The sequence below is a fragment of the Oncorhynchus masou genome, chromosome 15 (assembly GCF_036934945.1).
Source record: "Oncorhynchus masou masou isolate Uvic2021 chromosome 15, UVic_Omas_1.1, whole genome shotgun sequence".
In the NCBI taxonomy this organism is placed as follows: domain Eukaryota; kingdom Metazoa; phylum Chordata; class Actinopteri; order Salmoniformes; family Salmonidae; genus Oncorhynchus; species Oncorhynchus masou.
The window spans coordinates 27991579-28011040 of record NC_088226.1 but is presented as its reverse complement, the minus strand read 5'-3'; the positions used below and the strand labels follow the sequence as shown (position 1 = coordinate 28011040).

At 40.2% G+C, this 19462-nt stretch overlaps 1 long non-coding RNA gene across 2 annotated transcripts; it reads left to right on the top strand.

The window, feature by feature from the left end:
* The first annotated feature begins 1431 nt into the window (after window positions 1–1431).
* On the top strand, window positions 1432–18555 carry LOC135556078 (uncharacterized). 2 transcript variants are annotated; one of them, XR_010457942.1, is made up of 5 exons: window positions 1432–11386; window positions 12311–12407; window positions 12528–12717; window positions 17344–17448; window positions 18205–18555. It is a non-coding gene; the product is annotated as an uncharacterized LOC135556078 (long non-coding RNA). The 2 variants fall into 2 exon arrangements; XR_010457941.1 differs by having other exon boundaries at window positions 1432–12407.
* Window positions 18556–19462: the final 907 nt, after the last annotated feature.

Below are 19462 nucleotides of genomic sequence, written 5' to 3'. Positions count from 1 at the left end.
ACCACTCTGGAGGTGCAGTTGTAAAGGGACCTCGGACTGGTGCTGAAGTATGCACCAGACAGATGCGGGTGTGGAGGACGGTCATGAAAATGAGTTGTTGTTCCTGTTTGGTTGTTAATCTTGTAATGATATAATCCCCCCCCCCCCCCAGTTAATACAGTGCATTCGGAAAGTATACAGACCACTTCCCCTCTTCCACATTTTATTACGTTAGAACCTTATTCTAAAATTGATTATATACATTTTTCCCTCATCAATCTACACACAATACCCCATAATGACAAAGCAAAAACAGGTTTGGGGGAATTAAATGGATTCAAAATAAATAGATACCTTGTTTACATAAGTATTCAGACCCTTTGCTACGAGACTCGAAATTGAGCTCAGGTGCATCCTGTTTCCATTGATCATCCTTGAGATGTTTCTACAACTTAATTGTAGTCCACCTGTGATAAATTCAATTTATTGGACACGATTTGGAAATGCACACACCTGTCTATATAAGGTCCCACAGTAGACAGTGCACGTCAGAGCAAAAACCAAGCCATGAGGTTGAAGGAACTGTCCATAGAGCTCTGAGACAGGAATGTGACGAGGCACAGATCTGTGGAATGGTACCAAAAAATGTCTGCAGCATTGAAGGTCCCCTAAAACACAATGCCTCGATAATTCTTAAATGGAAGAAGTTTGTAACCATCAAGACTCTTTATAGAGTTGGTCGGCTCGGCCAAACTGAGCAATTGGGGGAGAAGGGCCTTTGTCAAGGAGGTGACCAAGAACCTGATGGTCACTCTGACAAAGCCCCAGAGTTCCTCTGTGGAGATGGGAGAACCTTCCAGCAGGATAACCATCTCTGCAGCACTCCACCAATCAGGCATTTATGGTAGAGTGGCCTGACGGAAGCCACTCCTCAGTAAAAGGCACGACAGCCCGCTTGGAGTTTGCCAAAAGGCACATAAAGGACTCTCACGCTATGAGAAACAAGATTCTCTGGTCTGATGAAACCAAGATTGAACTCTTTGGACAGAATGCCAAGCGTCACGTCTGGAGGAAACCTGGAACCAAACATGGTGGTGGCAGCATCATGCTGTGTCTTTCAGCGGCAGGGACTGGGAGACAAGTCAGGATGAACGGAGCAAAGTAGAGAGAGATCCTAGATGAAAACCTGCTCCAGAGCTCTCAGGACCTCCGACTAAGCACACCGCCAAGACAACGCAGGAGTGGATTCGGGATAAGTTTCTGAATGTACTTGAGTAGCCCAGCCAGAGCCCAGACTTGAACCAGATCAAACATCTCTGGAGAGACAGTAAAATAGCTGTGCAGCGACACTCCCCATCTAACCTGACAGAGCTTGATAATCTGTTTCAGTATATATATATATATATATATACACACATATACATATATTATATAATATATATATGTATATGTGTGTATATATATACACTGAAACATTTTCCAGGCAAGACAGGATTCCTGCTTGGTCTGTCAGCTTCGGTGGGTGCAGCAGTCGAGTTGAACTGTCCTGGTCTCCGCTTTCTCAGGTTCCTGAGGTGTTCCTCAAGGAAACCAGTAGAAAGATGGTGGCGTCATCCTTGGGTGTACCAAGCGTCCTTGAAGATAAAAGACCCTTTGTGTTCAATATGGCTAGGATTTGGTCAAACCTGTCAAAAAATATTTCACCTTCAAGGGCTCCATTTCAGTGGAAATAGTTGAGCTCCTGCATGATAGATAATGCAGTGAGTTTCCAAATTAAAACCTAACTTACAGCCTTTACCCTCTGAATACTTGAGGCAAAGAAACCGATGTAGACAGTTTTGTCTCAGATGTTGGGCTGAAAGAAAAGAGGGATAAACAGAAAAGACAAAAATAAAAGGTACAATGTTTACTAAAGAATCACAAACTCACAATTCCCTTCACTAGGACCATTATTAATGATGTAACAACTGTAGAACACTCGTGTTTCTCCAAACCTCTTGATGAGGTGTGAAATCAACACCTGGACCATGGGCTGTGTCTTCTTGATTGAGGTTCATGAGGGGCAGATAGCCTAGTGATTAAGAGCCTTGGGCCAGTATTTACTTTGCCATAGTTCTTCTCAAAGTATTTTGTTTTCTGCAGTTTTTTTCATAGAGGTCGCTGTTTGAATACCCGAGCCGACTAGATGTGCCCTTGAGTAAGGCACTTAACTCTAATTGCTTATTTAAGTCACTTTAGATAAGAGTTTCTCCTAAATGACAGAAATGTAAATGTGACGCATAGCCCTCAATTGAGGCTGGCCACAATGGCTTTGTCCTTCAGTGTTGTCTAGTGGTTAGAGCATTGGACTAGTACCTGAAAGGTTGCAAGTTCAAATCCCCGAGCTGACAAGGTACAAAATCTGTCGTTCTGCCCCTGAACAGGCAGTTAACCCACTGTTCCTAGGCTGTCATTGAAAATAAGAATTTGTTCTTAAATGACTTGCCTAGTAAAATAAAGGAAAAATAAAAAACAGTTCCATTTGAGTCTTACATATGATCTGCAGCTAATAAGAGAACTTACAAATAATGCCACAACAGTCTAGTGTTGGTCCAACAGGTTCTGCTGGTATATAATGCAGTGCCTTTAAAGAAGAATATAAAATAGTAATCAGTCACTGTTTCATATAGTCATACTACATGATATATACAACCTACAACAGCCATCCTGACAGCATAAGGAAGTCACTGGATGCCACATTTTATTTATTTTTTATTTAACCTTTATTTAACTAGGCAAGTCAGTTAAAGAACAAATTCTTATTTACAATGACTGCCTACTTGTAAAGCCTCCCCGGCCAAACCCTCCCCTAACCCAGATGACGCTGGGACAATTGTGCACCACCCTATGGGACTCCCGATCATGTCCAGTTGTGAAACAACTAATTGTTTTGCAGAGAAAGTTATAGTCACTTGTATTGGTATAAGATATAAACTGAAAGTTGTAAATAGTTTGTTTGGTTCAAATTGAAAGACTAATTCGTTCAACTTAAAATAAGAACGAAGCGAATTTTGATGCAAGACGATGTCTGTTCACTAAATGATCTGTTGGGAATAATATATTGGGAATAGAGTCGTAATTAAAATGTTAAATCAAAGACGGGACAGTAACTTAAATCAAATGAATTCTGAATAATAACGGAGAAACAATTACTATAGATTTGTGCCCATCGAAATGTTCTTATAAAATTACCGAATTGGGAGGTGAGAGATGTTGATTGATGTTGTAAAATATAATTCAGGATTCAACAGATGTGATAAATTAGGTTTGGTTTATCGAACCCGAAATACTGTTGCTGCAGACAGCCAACAATTATTTACAATTCATTGAAAATCGTTGCGAATTGAGTCGAGGTTGAGCGCTTGTTGATGACATCACTCGCGAGGCACTTTTGTCGCCACGGACTGGGGGTAACGGAGAAAATTGTTTGTGTCTTTTAGAAGGAAAATGCGTGCATTATTGTTTTGAGTCACTTTTCAGAAGGTGATAAAAAAGTCCATATACATTTTTAAAAGGAGTAGGTGAGTCGTCAGAAAAGATGATAAAAACTAGCAGCTGATTCGCTAGGTGGGCATCATTGATTTGTGGCGTTTATTTGGACTGTAATTAGGCTATGAGAAAGGGAGATTGAATGTCTGAATCGTAAAACATTGTGATAATGGATTCTGATGGTTATTGATTCCTGGTTTGATTGTTTATGTAACACCAGTGAATTTGAGCACTGTTTCCATTATGGGGAACAATGTTAAGGTATTAATGTTGAAAAGCAACCTCTATAGTAAAACATAATTGCATATGTTTCGGGAAACTAGCTAGGTTGAATTTGGTTATTTGAGCTTTTCCCTTGATACGTAGACATCTGTAACAGGGGCAAGTTGGTTTTTCTTGAGGAACACGCAGATGTTTTGTTTTATTGAGATGTAAACGTGAGTCTGAGTAATTTTGTCATCTGAAGCATTATAGTAGTAAGTTTTTGCTGATAAAAGTGGTTTGTTAACTTGGTTACTGAAGATTGGTTATTATAGGAGTTGATTTAACTTAATTAAGCATTTGTTCTGGTGTGTTTAAGTAGGATTCTTTATACCGGGACGGATGGAAGTTATCTAAAATATGTGAGTTGAAGGAGGCAAGGGGAAAATGCGTTTACATTTTTATTAAATATCTGGGATTAAGTTACGGATTTCTTACACTGAGAAATGTACGACATTTGCGGCAGAGGGAAAAAGTAATACATTGGATAATAATGTTATCGGGTTAAATTGTATCTAAGGATAGCATGTTCATTTAAGTAATCATATACATTGACGTTGTTTAAAACTTATGATTAATGATTTGAGTGAAATGGGAATTATCATTAGGTTTAGTTTATAGTTCACTTTTGAGGTTCTGAATCGAAGTAGCATAGTGAATGCTAGTAAGGAGTGTTGTGTTCTTCTGGGAAAATTGATGTTTGGGTGTCTCAATTTTGGATGTTTCCTGGGATTATAATCTTGGGGAGAATGAGGCCATAAACGACCAAATTGAAAAAAGGCCTGGAAGTTTTGATTAATCATTAAGGTTTGCAAATATATACACATAAAACATTTGTTAGGACTATTTGTTTTAGTGCAAAGGTATTTTAAAGAGGCACGCTCACATATGGGACTTTATGGGTTTTTATTTTATGAGTTTTAATTACACAAGTGAATTGATTGATTTTAAGGACAAAGGGTTCTTTAATATATCTAATGTAGTATGGAACATTACTATACAAGGGTGGAATGACCTATTGACCTTATCGTGACTATCTTTTGAGGTCTGATCAACCTCAGGGGAGAGTTGTTTGTATAATGAATGTGGTCATATTGAGTTACTAGTTTTAAGGTAAATTCATTATAATGGAGTTTTGGTTAGGGGTTTAGAATTATTGTTTGAATCACTGAAGAGAAAGTGTTTCAGGATTCTGATTTACAATATTAGCTATGAAGTTTTTGAATGGGCTATTATTGATTTGGTATTATAACAGAGAGAAAATAAATCATATTTATAATTGAGAATAAATAGGGGAAGATAAGATACATTGAGGTTTGGATAGGAGATATATTAAGCCAATAGGGCAGGGAATTACATAGAAAAATACGTTTCAGTTCTTAGGGGTGATAAATTACTGAAGATAAGGTATTCCACACTTGGCAACATATATTACCTTGTTTGATTATTAGGAGTTTTTTTTAACTTTATCTAAAATGTAAGGACTTTAGAGATTGCCACTCAGACATGTTTTTTCTAAAATCAATGATTTTAGATAAAGTCAAACAGAAGCTTAGTGTTATTTGAGAGATATGAGAGAAAGGGGTTACGGTTTAAATTGGTAAATATATATATTTAGGAAAGTATATGAGTAGCACAGATACTTCTTAAAAGTAGATAAGAAACTTGACAGGAAATTGGTACAGGATTGACAGGACAGGACAGGACAGCCCAAGGGAGAATTGGACATGTGGAAAATTAAAAGGGCTCCTACATGATGATGTCAGACATAAGGATAATTTACTAATCTTACCTAAGTTATTGTTTAAGAGTAGGCAAGGTTGTTACCTGGGCAGAGCCAGGTAACAAAGGGGGGGATGGGTAAATTGTGTTCTAGGATAGGATGTGACCTACGGGATAATTAACTGATAAAAATAATAATTATTAGCTCACAAGTAGGTATATGGGAAAGATAGAACAAATGAGAAACTGTTTGTTAACCAAACCTGTATGTCCAAGATTTTATGCACTACAGGTGAATTACAGGTGAAGTCACTCAATCCAGTCCCTGATGCCTGTTGGGGAGACCATACGAAGGACTTCTGGTGACAGCTAGCAGAAAGACCTACCCGGATTCATATCACACTGCGGGAGGGTAAGACACATTGCCACTGTCAAACAATAAGAGTTTGAGAGGAGAACTGGAATTAACAGAATTCTGGGGGCCATCTCTCAAATGAAAAATACCTTACCTGTCCTTTCCTCACTGTTCTTGTTCATAGAAGTGAAAATGTGTCTGACTCTTGCTAATGATGTGTTTTCTGGAAGAGGGTGGGGCTTTATAGGTGAGCTGTCCATCCTATGCTGTATGGTTGGAGATCTTATTGCTGCACCATGAACCCGAGAAGACCAGAGGGTAATATTGACATAATTAAACAAGGAGAAATTAGTATTAACCAAGCATAAGAGATCACTTAATCTGGATAAACAGGAAGTGTGAGTAGGATAGGGAGGGATGTCTCAGTGGAGTTCTATATAGACCAAGTGGTGTCTCTGACTCCTTGGCAGTTCAGGACTAAGAGTCGCTATTATGGAAGACATCTATGCAAGTCTCTGTGTGGTTCATGGAAACATGTTATAGCTCACATCATGTGAGAAGGCTACATAAATCTACATACCCAGCATGGAAGGAGATGGAGTGTAGTGAAAGTAAGGGTTTCAGTTGATAACCTAGTGCATTCCAGGTAGAAAAAGTTAGAGCAGCTGATTGCTCTATAGTCAGCAGAATACAAGCAAAGTCCCTGACAAAGCAGATACTGACTGTGGAGTTGTCCAGAGCCAAGAGCCGGTGTGGATAGTTCAGAAATTGAATTATTCACCTAAGGGGAATAGCCTGTATGGTAAAGCTATTCATGGAAGCAGGAAAAACCAGATAATAAGTTGTATGGATTTGCACTATTTATATCCACATGTTCCTCTGAAATCGGAGTTTCCTCCTTTCAGAGGCAACGGGAGACTGTTTACTATTTGATTCAGTATAGTACTCCTGAGAAATATGTGGGGCAAAATTAGTACTGCAATAGGACAGATAATGTTATTTCTGATGCGACCAATGAGTGATTTGGCAGGCTGGTTGAGATCTGGGGATTTCAGTAAGATAAGGAGGCCCAGGGCTCACATCTGTTGATTGTGTGGGAAAATGACATGATGGCCGAGTATTACTGGCTAATTGAACAGAGGTATGTGTACTGGTACATTTGAGAATGTCTTTTACACTCATTCAACACCATGACATGGTGTTGACTAAACGGGAGAAAAGAAGTACTCCCGACTGGGTCTTTTGATGATAGGGTTTGTATTAATAACATTGTGGTTCCAAGGGTGGCAGATGAGATAAAAGCTATAAATTAGATCCTGGTAGGATTAGAGTCAAGTATTTTTTGGTGGTCCACTCTCAATGAGAATGTGGATTGGATCAATTATATCTATTGAAAATCCACAGCGCTTCACCAATTATATTAGAGATGTAATGAATGACTTGACAGAATAGAATAGTCTTGGATGTTTGCTGGCTGAAGAGGGTGGGAGTGAAGGTAGTTTGACTCCGGGATATACAGTTGGGATGGATCAGTGACCAAGGCCTTGTCTGGTTTACACACCCTAGTTCACGAGTTGGAAATTAACTCAGGGGTGGATACTTCTCTGAATAATTGGGTTGACAGTGTGTTTGGAAGATGGAAAAATTATGATTACTGTGGTATGGGCTACTTTCACCTGTGTGACTGTGTTAGTTTTGTACGGACGTGGTTGATTGCGTGTATGAAAGTTATCATTTCCAGGACTCGATGACACTCAGATGGAGATATATGGACCAATCCTAAGCTCTGACCAGTGGAATACAAAATATATGGCTTGGACGTAATAGAAGAATCCGGATCCTTTCACTCGCGAGGAGACCATATTTGATGTTTAGGAAATTTAGATGTTTTCTTGTTTCAATGTATAGACTGTTTTTTCATGAAGATTAACAGAAAATCCTGACAAGTAGAATTAAGATTCTGATGTAGGGTTAAAAACAGTTGGTGTTAAGGTTAGATTTGATTAATGATGGGTGAAGAGTCTGATAAACATTTATAATAAGGTTAGTTAAAGTTTATTCATATTTTTATTTTTTATGTTTGATAAAACTAGATGTAGATTTGAATGTATAATATTTAATCAAAGGGAGGATTTGTTGCAAAAACCTTACTCCCGTAGTTATTTTAAAAGTATGTAACTACTTAGAGGAAGGGTACCAAAACATTTTGAAACTAAGATAGGTAAAGACAACCACATATTACAGTCGCATATTTCATTACTTAAATAATTTCTAAACAAAAACAATAGCCTACATATTTCTGCAAAAAATTAGCACGAGATGGGAGTGATTTTTAAAAGAAGGGACAGGAAAGTTCAGGGGTTATAGAAGTGTTGCGGGATCAAGACAGGACAGTACAGGAAAATAATTGACAGGACAAGACGGTATAAAATTAATTTTCACTCCTCTATGGATTCTAAGGGGCTAAGGAAATGATTAATTTCTACAACTGCAGCAACTGCAAATTCTATTACTGCAGCCGAAGCATCACCGGAGTGGGTGCTTCACTGTCGGCAATGGAGGATCAGCTACCTACGGAGGAGAGGCTGCTATGGAGGATCAGCTACCTCTGGAGGAGAGGCTACAATGGAGGATCAGCTACCTCCGGAGGAGAGGCTACAATGGAGGATCAGCTACCTCCGGAGGAGAGGCTGCTATGGAGGATCAGCTACCTACGGAGGAGAGGCTGCTATGGAGGATCAGCTACTTACGGAGGAGAGGCTGCTATGGAGGATCAGCTACTTACGGAGGAGAGGCTGCTATGGAGGATCAGCTACCTACGGAGGAGAGGCTGCTATGGAGGATCAGCTACTTACGGAGGAGAGGCTGCTATGGAGGATCAGCTACCTACGGAGGAGAGGCTACAATTTGAGGATCAGCTACCTACGGAGGAGAGGCTGCTATGGAGGATCAGCTACCTACAGAGGAGAGGCTGCTATGGAGGATCAGCTACCTACAGAGTAGAGGCTGCTATGGAGGATCAGCTACCTACGGAGGACAGACTACTATGGAGGATCAGCTACCTATGGAGGAGAGGCTGCTATGGAGGATCAGCTACCTACGGAGGAGAGGCTACTATGGAGGAACTGGGAACGTTGGACAAAGAGATGGGCCTTGATGAAGACTTTCTCCCTGGCTGTACTGTACCATCAATACGCCATCCACTCAACCCATACTGACTTTTCCAAACTGCTTTAACTAAATTAGTTTTCCATCTTTAATTTGTTGTTCATTGATGAAGTATGTATTTTGTTAACAAGAAGACCACAATGGAAATAAGTTTCAAAACGTTTTTTTTGTTATCCTCGATAGTTTGCAAATGCATTGTATGGCCTATTGATTAACAAAACACATTGTTTATATTATTATTAGTATTGTTTTGTGTTAGAATTGGCCATTTACCTTGAAACATCATTATAATGTTATTACATTGTTGTGTCTCAATTGGCCACGAGGCTATAAACAGGAGCTAAGCACATTGGTCAGCTTGATGTCGAAACGTCAGTGACCTGCTTGCATCCTGTACAATGGATTAAAAGTGGAACTGACAGAATTTTAGAAACATGAAATCTTATCAAAATGTGTTCTTATACACCCACAAGGAAGAATATGACACCCTTATTTTTGTTAACTATTTGACAAGTGAGCACTTATATATGGTCATTTTCATGTTCTCATAAAATCACATAATGTTTGGAAATTACATCTGTTAGGATGAATTACATATGTTATCTTAGTATTTTTAATGATACAGACTTGTCTTGTGACTTAGTCATAAATCTGAGCGTACAGATTTATGAGCTGCTTGGGTGCGACCACAGTATGTGACCTCCTGTGTTTACGATCGGCAAGAATTTATCTATGTGGGAAGTACAGGGAGGCACAGAGAGGGGTGACGATATCAGCTATCTTGATTTACATTTACATTTAAGTCATTTAGCAGACGCTCTTATCCAGAGGGACTTACAAATTGGATCTACACAGACAAGGAAATTACTTTTTACAACTCTGTTCCCAGGGCCTGTTTCTGCACATATGCTAACTGTCACAAAGATAAAAGGATGTACTTTCTATAAAAGGATAAAGACATCTCTGTTCATTGTACTTTTCAACTCTCACTATTCTTAGTGATTGTTGATTGCTTCATTGTTGCAAATCTTATAATAAAGTTGTTTTGAAGGAATAGTCTTTCTCCTTTTGGTTAGAGATTCCACAAAAATTGGAGACGAGGATGAGATGGCTTACTCCGCTTGCTGATTGATCCCGGGGAGACAGAGGTTAACTGTGCGCAGGGGCTGGGTTAGATGTGGCAGGGAGCCCCACACTCAGACTAAGTGGAGCAGGATGGGGCCCGCCTCGGACCGGCAGGGAGCGTCATTGAGTGGATACGCCATTCCGAACATACAGAGTTAAGGGTGAGACTGATTTTCTTAAACGCAACCTCCAATTGGGGAAAGTTCTAGGAACTTTTAATATCCTGTTCTAAGAAATTTTTGAAAATCCTGTTATAGGAATAGGTCACGGTTTGGCGATACCAGGACAGAATCCTGATGAAAGAGATTCCAGAATAAAATCCTGAGGTAGTGTAGAGATACCAGGGCAAAGTCCTGAAGAAATATGCCACGGGTTGCGATCGTAAGTGTCACGACTTCCGCCAAAGTTGGCCCCTCTCCTTGTTCGGGCGTCACCGGTCTTCTAGTCATCGCCGCTCCACCTTTCATTTTCCATTTGTTTTGTCTTGTTTTCCTGCACACCTGGTTTACGTCTCCTCATAATTACTATGTGTATTTAGCCCTCTGTTCCCTCCATGTCTGTGTGGGGTATTGTTTATTATCGAGATTGGCATGCTCCCGGCTGGTTAGTGCCAGGTTTACCTGTGTTTTGTGGGAGCCGGTACTTCATACTTTGTTTGTGGTACTTTGTGCTGCCTTTGTTTTGGGCATTTGGTATTGGTGAAGCTGTTGCATTCTGGTCTTACTACTTGCCTCAGTAAAGTACTTCGTGTTCACTCATCTCTGCTCTCCTGCGCCTGACTTCTATGCACCAGCTACACCCACCGTTGACAGTGAGATGTAAATGCATGAGCTATGGGATTCCAGGACAGGATCCTGAGGTACAAGTCAAAAATATTCCTGCAGGTTAGAAAAATATAAACATTTATTAATCAGTGTACTGGTAAAACAGTTAATTATGATTGGGAAACCAGCTATAGATTTAAAAATACTTGGGAAATTTGCATAACTACCATGTGGGTATGAAATGTAAAATTACATAGAATAAATAAAAAATAAATAACTCTCATTTGAATTATAAGAAAGGGAGACATTCCTAATTAAAAACTATGGGTTTTGTGTGTTTGTGTCTGAGTGTGTGTGTGTGTATGTATAGACAGAGTTTCATAATGGGAGCCAAAAGCAGTAAGGGTGACCCTTGTCTACCCGATCCGTTGACTGGACTGGTGAAAATAATGGCGGCTAAGGGAGCAGGGACATTCTGGAACAGGTACCGCTCTGGCACAAAGTAGCAGATTTTACTTTAAAAAGGCACATTGAGTGAAGTTTTATTAGCAGAATGTAGAAAGAAGTTACAGGGTGGGACAACAAGCACTACAGGAGAAGAACTTGGCTTGTTACAACTGTGGAAAAGAGGGACATTTCACTAGAAAGTGTCCAAACCCAAGTGAGCCAGGGGCAGCAGGGGGAGGTTGGAAAAACGGACCTCCACCAAAAACCACCCTTTTTACAACCCATATATGGACTGACGCCAGGTAGAGACAGTTGACACTCTTGGACAGCATTTAAAGATTTTTTCAAACCTCCGTGAGGAGCCGAGGGTTAGTCTATTTCTCAATGGTGAGTTTTTTGGGGCCTGCTCGCAGCACCAACTGTTAGGTTCTAAATAAACAGAGTAAAAACTCACAGATTAGTAAACTAGTAAAGCTCAAACCAAGTTTATTCACCCACTGGGTCACACAGCTGCATAAGACAAAGACATTTACACAATGTAAGGAGTCTCCTCCTTACACATCTGAACAGCCAATACATCTCTGTTACTAGACAGGACTTGAGTGATGCTTGTTCTTTCTCACTTCATCTGACCTGACCTCAGCCCAAATTCCTCACTCTTCCTCAACTCACGGCTGTCCTTTTGACTTGTACCAGACTGTGGCCCTTCTCCTTTTCATAGAGGTCAGTCATATATGGGAGTAAATCGTTAGACTCGGTGCAAGATAAATGTTGTCGTGTCTAAGGGTAGTACATGATAAATAAAGGACACATAAACGTTATGGTGGATTAAAACAAATGATTAATGATTGGAGGGAGGACAGTGGACTTATCATTATCCTGTTTTGTTTGTAATTAAGACTTTTGGGTTGCTGAGATGTAGCATAGTGAATACTAACAAAATGTATACTTTCTCTTCCAGGAGAGGAGGGGGTGTCATTATCTCGCTTTGAAATGTTTCCAGAGACTGTGTCTTGGGAGAGCAGTTAGTGGAATTCTGCAGTTTTATAAGTATAAAGGTATCTGGATCCGGCCGTAAAAGGAGAGCCCAGATGGTCTTGCCCAGAAGTATGGTCTTGCCATTTCTTTGTTTTTTTAACTCTGTTTTAACACACACATTGCTGTTGTTTTTGAAAAAGAAAAAGCGTTCACTACGACCTCGTCTTTCACCACTCCTACCTGTGATCTGAGTGCAAGCTGGCATGATTCCTGAGACCGTGCATGTGGAGTGAGCATGGAGGGAGATCACATCCAAACTTCGCTCATGCTGCTGGTGTGCTGGTGGGAAAAAGGACCAGACATAATTGACTGTACAGATTGACAGCTCAGGTGAGAGATTTGTGTGCTTGGGAAAATGTGATTATCCCACAGATATTGAAATTGGGACATTATCAAGGGCCATCAATGGTGACAGGCATGAGTTACATATGTGCCGTTGAGAAGACTAACTGTAATGCTATCTGAAGAAGAAAATGAAGATACTTACAGACACCAGTGTTTCAGGTTAGGCAGTTTCTGTCCCCTAAAAAACACATTTTAAGCCCAAGTCCACCTTTTGTCCCATTGTCCAGAATGCCACACTAAATACATTTGCCAAGAAGTTGAAATTTGATGTGGAGAATCTATTTAAGGGTAGAATTGACTCTAACCAAACACAATGTAACCTTTCTAAGACAGAGATGCAGTTGAATCATTGTCCAAAAATGGACGGATTATGGTTAAAAAAGCAGACAAATGTGGCGCAACAGTAGTGTGGAGTAAAGACAAATTTGTGACAGAAGCCTACTGTCAATTAGACAATGATGAATTCTACCAATCTTTTACCTTCAACCCTACAGAGGACCTAAACACTGAATTGAAAGGGATCCTCACAGAAGCTAAGGAGAATGGCTACATTTCAGACAATGAGTTTAAATTTATTTTCAATGACAGTCTGCATATGGCTTCTTTTATTTTTTTATCTTCTGCCAAAAGTCCACAAGAATCTTGAAAACCCCCCAGGTGACCGATGTGAAATGGCTAGCTAGTAAGCGGTGGTGTGCGCTAATAGCGTTCCGATCGGTGACATCACTAGCTTCTGAGACCTTGAAGTGGTGGTTCCCCTTGCTCTGCAAGGGCCGCTGCTTTTGTGGCGCGATGGGTAACGATGCTTCGAGGGTGACAGTTGATGTGTGCAGAGGGTCCCTGGTTCGAGCCCAGGTTGGGGCGAGGAGAGGGACGGAAGCTATACTGTTACACAGGCAGTAAAAATGTCAAAGGTAGTTTGCATTCATCAATCTTTAGGAAGCCTACAAATGGCTCCTCTCTAGGTTTCTTCCTAGGTTCTGGCCTTTCTAGAGAGTTTTTCCTAGCCACCGTGCTTCTACACCTGCATTGCTTGCTGTTTGGGGTTTTAGACTGGGATTGATTACCATTCTGAGGGCAGACAGTTTTCACCCCAAAAGGCTAAAAGAGAATATGGCCAATTCCAAAGTCCACAGAATTTGCGATCAGGAAACAGACTACAGTGTCAAATCTGCTGAATTGGAGAATTGTTCTTGAATCGGGGCTACAGTGCTCAGGTCCTGAAAGATGCAGGTATAAGGACCGGACGACTTGACAGAGAGAATTTATCGCAAAGGGGAGGACCTCGTGATGTATCAGAGAGAGTGTACTTTGTTACAAAATACAGCACTGAAGCAGAGAACATTAAAATAATCATTACAAATAATTGGGGAATCATCCAAAGTGATACGCTACAATGCCAAGTCTTCCCAGAGCCACCAGTCATAAGCTTTAAGAGATGTCCTACCCTAAATTACAAATTAGTTCACAGCTATCTTCCTGGTGGCTAGACCACAAATCCAAGGGCTCTTTAAGTGCAACCATTGCAGAAATATTGCACAGAAAATGATTTTTGTTGACACAGCTTCTAAAATGGAGTATCAAGTCAAGCATTTCTTTAACTGCAAAGCCACTCATGTCTTCTACAGATAGGAATATCCACTGTGCAAGGTGTTTTACATTGGACAGACAAAAATACGTCTTCAAGATGGCTAAGCGGAACACAAGTACGCCATACGGGTAGGCAATGAAGACTACCCCAAGGCAAGGCACTACAAGTCCTTACACCATTGCAACCCTGCCTCCCTACAATCTATGGGTATTGATCATGTTCTGGCCTCAATTGGAAAAGGCGACCGTCTTAAACAGCTAAACCAAAGGGAACGTTTTGAGATTTACAAACTACAGGCCACTAAGTACCCTGGTTTAAATGAAGATATGGATTTCTCACCTTTCCTGTATGGTTGTGATAGGTCTATTTGATGTAATCTGGTGGACATTTTTGCTCTATTACCCTCAACTATGTTTAGGCTGTTGTTGTCCATGTTTTCTGTGTTTTAGGGTACTATGGAATGGAGAATCGCCTCTCCTATTCTTGGCACTTTGCCCAGTCATATTCCAGGCTGGAACAATCTTTCAAGGGGTTCTGATGCTTCTAGCTTGGAGTTGCATTTTTGATAACATATCTACAGTATTTCACTTTTTAATGTGTATAGTATTGCTTACTAGGTGTTGTTCAATGAATACTGTAACCACTCCTTCTTTCAAATCAGGGCTGATTGGAAAAAGCTGTTCAAAAGAGGGCATTGTATTATAATTTCTTTGTACTCTCTGACAACGGCCATGCAGCCGAAACACATCAGAACTTTTAAAATTTGTTTCCATTGAAAATGCCATACAAATAAATGCATTTTAATTAATTATATGAAGAGTGCCTTGATCCTCTGCTTTTTTGTTGTTGAGGGCTTTTTTGTTGTTGATTAGTCCTTACTGAAGTTTTTCTTGGTAAGCTCTTCTCGTGTGTGTGTGTGTGTGTGTCAGATCTCTGCAAATGTAGTAGTAAGCCAAGTGTTTACCTTGATTGAATGAACCCCATGAATATGTGATACATTAACTGATAATTGATGACAAGATAAACAGATTATGCGCAACCCAAACAACAATATAGGCGGCCTGGAACGCGGCCATTCTCAAATCAAGAATCATTGGTCCTCTCAGACCATGTGATCTACAGTAGACTTCCTAGGCGGATGATTGAGTGTTTTGCTGGATATTGATTCTTCTGAGTTTGAGGTGGCTGTGATTTAATCGCTTTGAGATCCATTTCACCTCAATCAAATAAGTTAGCGAAAGGACGACGAAAGGCCATGGCTACACATGAATGTCACCGAAATCAACACTCCGATAACAGTAGAACGCGATGAAAAGCGACAGTTGACCATACGACTAAATGGTAATGTTACGTGTTTTCACTTTTAACCTCTTGATACTCCCCATCCCGGATCCAGGATCGTGAATAAAGCCTCAGGCTCATTAGCATAACGCAACGTTAACGATTTCTGAAAATCGCAAATAAAATGAAAATAATGCGCCTGCCCTCAAGCTTAGCCTTTTCTTAACAACACTGTCATCTCAGATTTTCAAAATATGCTTTTTAACCATAGCAAATCACTAATTTGTGTAAGAGTATGCTAAGCTAGCTTAGCATTTTGAGTAGCATTTAGCACGCAACATTTTCACAAAAACCAGATAACCAAATAAATAAAATCATTTACCTTTGAAGAGATTCGGATGTTTTCAATGAGGAGACTCTCAGTTACATAGAAAATGTTCAGTTTTTCCTGAAAGAATCTTTGTGTAGGAGAAATCGCTCCGTTTTGTACATCACATTTGGCTACCGAAACAAACCGAAAATTCAGTCACCAAAACGTCAAACTTTTTCCGAATTAACTCCATAATATCGACCGAAACATGGCAAACGTTGTTTAGAATCAATCCTCAAGGTGTTTTTTCACATATCTCTTCATTGATATGCATTGATATGCAGTTCGTGGAAGCTTGCTTTCCCCTCAGAATCGCATGGAAAAATACCAGCAGCTGAAAAAGACGCACCAATTTCGACGGAGGACACCGGGCGGACACCTGGAAAATGTAGTCTCTTATGGTCAATCTTCCAATGAAATGCCTACAAATACGTCACAATGCTGCAGACACCTTGGGGAAACGACAGAAAGGGCAGGCTCATTCCTCTCGCATTCACAGCCATATAAGGAGACAATGGAAAACGGAGCCTCAAAATTCCTGCTGGTTTCCTGGTTGCCGTTTCATCTTGGTTTTGCCTGTAGCTCCCGTTCTAGGGCACCCACAGACAATATCTTTGCAGTTCTGGAAAATTCAGAGTGTTTTCTTTCCAAAGCTATCAATTATATGCATAGTCGAGCATCTTTTTGTGACAAAATATCTTGTTTAAAACGGGAACGTTTTTCATCCAAAAATGAAATAACCTCTTGAAACTCTGGGGGCGCTAACAGCTGTTTACCAAAGAGTGTGGTTAAGCTAGTTAGCTAACCAACGTTTTCATAATCTTTTGCGCTAGTTTACCTCTGCAGTCAAACTGTAATTTAGAAAAGGAGCTTACTTTTTCCTAATGGTCGTTGTTAGTCAACAAACGGACAAAAAGCTACTAACTAGAACTCAAGTAGTATAGCCAAATATTTTTTTTAGCGTTAGCCAACGAGGCTAATTGTTAGCTTTCTGGCGTTGAACGGGTGAATTGAATGCTCTTGCTGTCACGCATCTAAAATGTTGTTCTTCTCAGTTTGCCAGTTTATGTGCATGCACATTTGCTCAAAAAATACTGATGAGTGAATCTGCTTAACTTTCTCTAAAAATAAATTCCTCTTATCTGCCCGCACTCCTATCTTTGATCTTTAATTGAGGTCTGATGGAGAATCAGACTGATGTGTACAGACCTTTTTAATAGTCGTGAATGGTGTAGCCCTAGAGCAGACAACTCCATATTATGCATAAGTCATGACAACTTATTTAGCATATAAATGTGTTACATTGTCTTAAGTTTCTATTCTGAAAGATTGCACCCTTCTAAATAAACCCTTCTCTCTTTGGTCCCAGGCTCTCATGACTGTGCGGTCCTCTTGTATGAGTATGTCGGGAAGAAGACTGGACCTGCAGCATACGGAGGTTCCAGACGCCTACAGAGGGAGAGGCATTACCAAGGTTCGACTGTCTGACAATATGGAATGGAACCATGGCCCAATGCCAAAATAGACGCTACACCCTCACTCCTATTATATCCCTAGATCTTTTTTATATTTATCTGGGCCTTTCAGATAAGTGATGGGAGTCCAAAAGTCCCAGTATTAGTCGTTAGGCATTTGAGCCCATGGCCTTGTCCAGAAACAACTCCTAATGTTACCCATCGTTTGCAATATCACAACAATTCTGCAGGAGGACCTTCTTGCAATCTGGAGCTGCTCAGCTCATGCTGTGTATGGAGAGAAGTCTTTTGGACATCTTTAACCCAGTAAGAGATAGTAAATAGTTTCCTAAGCTGGCAGCCGATAAACTGCTTTTATTGGACAGTTTGGACTCTTTCCCATCTAGTTCTCTTTATAAACCGCAGCCTAGCAATATGAACGTTGCTTGTAATTCTGGAAATCCAAGCATTGGCCTGTTTATTCAGTGCTTTGCCAGATGAGTTCAGCTCAGAGTGCTGGTGGGTAATATCAAGGGAGCAGTTATGGTAGAGATAAGAGGAATAAGGAAATTAAAACATGTTTTGTTTGAAGATCTGTGTAGACCGGAATGTTACCATTTAAATCTTTATATCAAATAAAATGTAATAAAGCACTTCATCTGCAGTCCCTGCTTACTGCATGTATTAAAATAAATCCAGAGACAAAGACAATTACTTTGTAAACTCAAGCTACAATACAATTCCTACATTAAATGGCAATATTCTGTTGTTTGCAGGTGCCATGGATTTTGCTGTGGAAGAGGATCTGAAGGCTCACCTGACCTGCTGGTACATCTAGAAATAAGTCAGAGAATCCCCAACCTCAATACCTGGAGCACATCCACCCAATGTGACCCTATGATAGAGAGTAGCGAAGAGAGACTGAGGTAGAAAGCATGGGCTCATGCTTTTGGTTTGTAGGGCTTTGTGCTCTGTTTTATGGGGGTGGTAAGGGAGAGGGCAACTATACTAGACATATCTCTACGGACATAAAGACTTCCTGTTGGAGAGCAGTGGTAGAGGAACTGTCCGAGTGCCATTGTCATTACTTGCGGCCTGTCCATGGGCATGGACGTGTGTGTGTGTGTGTGTAAAAACAAAGGAATGTTGCCGAGTCTTTCTGCCCCCAAGGCTGTCTTATATATACATTAGCAAGACTGTGTGCAGGAATCCTGTTTTTTGTACTGTAAGAAGCAATGTCTCCAACACGCTTTGGCAGTATTGCTTTCATCTATCCTGTCTTGGCTGGTCCTTGAAGAGGAGTGAACAATGGCAGGAGGAAGGGAACAGCTTACTGGAGTGAAATGCTTAGTAGAACCTTCATTGACAGTTGGTGATCTTCTGTCTGTAAAAGCACTAATTCAGGGCTGTTCTACTACAGTTCAAAACTTGACATTTTGTCTATACAGTTTACAAGCATGGCTTAAGAAAGCAGAAAACAAAATTCCAATATCAAGTGACAGGTTTTACCCTTTGTATTTTTATTTGCTGAGTATCTTAAACTGCAGTAGGGATTCTCTCTGGCTTTGAGATATACTATTTGCTTGGTGACTGAATGCATACTGGTCAGGTAGGCAGTAAAACTGATGAGTCTTCAGAGGTTGGCTCTCTAGGTCTACTGTCTGATAGAGATGGGTATAAAGTCTGCAGACTGATTATTTTCGATGCCTATCTGTCTCTTATTTTAAACTGGCTAATAATTGAAATGTTGATTTACAATCATTTAAAAGTGCATTCTACATTTAAAGTTTCCTAGTGTACTGCTCTTAAATACAAGTAAAACTAAATGCATGCTATTCAACCGATCGCTACCCGCACCTGCCCCGCCTGTCCAACATCACTACTCTGGACGGCTCTGACTTAGAATACGTGGACAACTACAAATACTTAGGTGTCTGGTTAGACTGTAAACTCTCCTTCCAGACCCATATCAAATATCTCCAATCCAAAGTTAAATCTAGAATTGGCTTCCTATTTCGCAACAAAGCATCCTTC